The 3,527-nt window shown below is 37.5% G+C and overlaps 1 pseudogene; it reads right to left on the bottom strand.

Annotated features, from left to right (window-relative positions):
- Positions 1-875: 875 nt before the first annotated feature.
- On the bottom strand, positions 876-3,265 carry LOC149548054 (BTB/POZ domain-containing protein At1g30440 pseudogene; annotated as a pseudogene).
- Between the last annotated feature and the right edge of the window lie 262 nt (positions 3,266-3,527).

Genomic DNA, 3,527 nt, shown 5'->3' with positions numbered 1-3,527 from the left:
TATCAGAGGATATATAAGAAAAAATATAATATTAAGGGAAGAGCCATGTCTAAATTAATAAATGTGTGAAGGAGGAAATGATAAAGTAGTGGTTTTAATATTATTTGAAATAAAATAAAAATAACAAACCAAAGGATATAGGAGATAATTAAACATACTCCATTTCTTTCTATGATTTAAATGAAATATATGGAGGGCATTATGCTTTAATTACATGATATAATTATTCTTTTTGTATTCTTAAATATAGTAAATCTCTCTTATTTCAATACGTACTATAAGAGCTATTTGCCTTGAACTTTTTCTTTCTCTCTAGGGATGTTCTTGGAGGAAAATAAAGATTGATATTATATCTTAGACAACATTGGATGAAGAGCTTAAAAGATTGATATTTAGAGGTGTTGGTAAACAGTTTGTCACTGTAAAAATGGCCCAATGGAGTGTATGTGGCAAACTGTTCACAACAGTGGGATAGACCCTTGATATGCGACCTTCCTTTGCGTTTAGAGGGAGTTGTATGATATAATTTTGAAGTTTTTCAAATAAAGATGAAATCAAACTTTAAAAGATAAATAGAAAGCCATTGATGACAAATGCATCACACGACTCCAAAGCTTTCCTGGACTAACTTAAAACCGCTAATAACAACAATCAAGATCTGCGCTTGAAAACTATTACTAGCATAATGCTGATCCAAAGATTCATAAACATCTGCACAATATCGTAAGAATGCTCATTGCAAAGAGAATCAACATTTCTAACAATTAAGATTCGAAAGAAGAGAACTCAAATTGCACGTTTGTTTATTTTCTTGCACCAAGAATCTAAGAGGAATTTTTGATTACAAAGACAAAACTTGTACACACTTTCCAAGTATTATCTTCTAATCAAAATTTTAGCATAGTGTTCCCTTTTCCTAAAGTCCATAAAGTCCCCCCACAAAGCCAAAAATGACTTCTTATATAGACATGGAGGTTAAGAACTACTTTTCTGTGGTAATAACTACTTCCCAAATGGGTGATTTGGGTGAGGTTAATTAACCTCTACAAAATTAATCCAATATGACCTGAAACAAAGACCTTACACCTGTCCATCAAATAGTGACTATATGTTCATTGTGTCCCCAATTTGTATCTATATCTACCAAATGCACTTTCCTTCCCTGATAAGATTTGTTGAGAGGTCAGTCCATGCATAAAAATACATACCAATACCACTGAATTCTAATATTTCCATTTTCACCACATAATTGTTCTTTTATATCCTCTGCGTACTCAAAGGGTCTGCAGCGGTAGTCACCATAAGCTTGTAGAGATTATTTAAAGTGTATTATGATACATTTGCTCCCAACATCTAATTGATTTGAAACTTGAACCTTAACACCTTGGGAGAAGAAGATCAAATAATCAAACCTTGTCAATCTCCTTTCTCATGCTTGAACATTCTTTTTCAAGCTCGAGAACACGTGCTCGGACAATATCCATGTTCGTTTTAAGAACTTGATTTTCCCTTCCAATGTTATGACGACCCTCGCCACGTACATTTTGTGGTGGTAATGCCCCATCATTTGATATACCCACATTTCGCCTTAAGGGTCGTGAAGCATCAAGGTTTTCAGAAACTAGGAAACAACTTGCAATAGCAGTTCTCAACTGCATCTGCTCAAAGAATAATACGGTACAACAACCGTAAGTGGAAGTCTTTCATTTTGTGCAGCATGAGTACAAGCTTCCAGTGATAGTTTCTGGCAATCCATGAACTTACATAGCTGTTCTCAGTCCTGATCAATAATCCAAGGATGTGCCTTTAGGAATGTATCAATTGCACGATATAAACCATCATCTAAAGGCCTGGCATGCTCTGGAAGAACTGCTGCCAGTGATTGAAATTTGCCAAGCTTCAGGTTAATATCTGGCGCAACTTCTGCAAGGTAAGCATCCATTAGCTTAGCAACTTTATTAATTGGTGTAAGAGACGTAGAACCAATCAATTCCCCATCTTGATCAGAGCTAGGTGATGTCGCTCCAGCTCCTGAAGCTTGATAAAAAATAACAAAGTTCTCAACAATCTGCTGAACACAATCACAATCATAAAGAGTTTCTACCGTGTGGGAATAATTGGGAATAAGAAGATCTTCTAACATGACCTGATCTAGCTGCATTTCTATCCTTCTTTCTAGATTGCTTTTACAAACAAAACTTGCATTTAATATCATTGCAGTGAGCAACAATCCAAACAAAAAGCTGGTGGAAGTGACACCCTTCTGCATCTATAGTAGACTCTCAACCGTTTCAAGCAGATGTCATCCACCTTCCTCCGATGGAATTCTAATGTGTCTAGCACCTTGTCGCCGAGTACGACCAGGAAGATGCCATTTTGCAAATACTGTTAGTGCTCCTCCAATATTTTCAAGCTTAACACCTCTGGTTTCCAATGAAGAAATGAGTCTCTTATACAGAGGAAGACTAAGAACTGAAACATCTTCATACCACCAGTCGACTTGAACATTTTTTTATCTAGCTTTCGTACTAATGCCATTCCACAAGACACTACCTTCAGGGCTTTGCATAGACCCATGGTCCATCATAGGCCATCCAAATAAGCTTAGATCTGAACATGCTTTCATAGCAATTGAGTCAACACATCTCTTCACAACCTGAAGCTTCTCTGCATGTGGAAGGACATCTTCACAGCCTTGGACTGCTCTGATGGATTCCTTCCAGTTAGGAAGAATTACTTGGTTTAGGAAAATCTCTGTTTGAGAAATCAAATTACCCTCCCCATAAGCCTCTGTCATCTCCAGATATTCAGCGATGCAACGCAGAAATAAAACATTCAAGGTTGTCAGCTCTAGTTTGACACCATAACAAATTTTTGCTACAAGTTCAAATGCGGTGGCACCACCCGGTATATCATGCAGCTGCAAATAACATCCCTCTTCATCATCTGTAGACTCTTGAATAAGTTTTTCTAACTTTCCACTCTTAGATATCAATGGAAACTTGTGAAGGTGAAAGAACATGTCTCCAACTTCAATTCGTATATCGCTGGGAAAACCAGTTGAGCAGAACCTGAGCTTTCCCTGAATTCACGAACACCCCACATGCCTTGAATTTGATGGCTGTACATGATTTCATATTATCCAACGAGATATCTCTAATGCTAGCTGGGAGGCATTCTGTCAAATAGATTGCATGTTTGGTCTTTCATATTAATTCATTACTCATTTTATGCTCTCATCAAAAGGCCGCAGATTAGGAAACTGATGGACAATTGCCAAGCAGTTCACAGATTTTGCCATTCCTTCTATGTCAATGCTCAAAGCAATCTTCATAGATTGGGTACTCCAAACCCGTTGCAAGCATAAGTAACCAATTCTTTAACACAAAGTAATGTCCACGTGGGCTGGACCTGGGATCTTGATCATGGCGCCACTCACCAAGGCTCTGAATCTTCTCCATCAAGTGCTTTGGAAGTATCAAAGATGAGTAGGCTGGAGTTAAGGTACGGGCAGCTTCGCATTCTCT

Source organism: Cupressus sempervirens, chromosome 7 (assembly GCF_028749045.1).
Source record: "Cupressus sempervirens isolate cs-2001-9-10 chromosome 7, ASM2874904v1, whole genome shotgun sequence".
NCBI lineage: Eukaryota > Viridiplantae > Streptophyta > Pinopsida > Cupressales > Cupressaceae > Cupressus > Cupressus sempervirens.
This window is presented reverse-complemented; position numbering and strand designations above follow the sequence as displayed.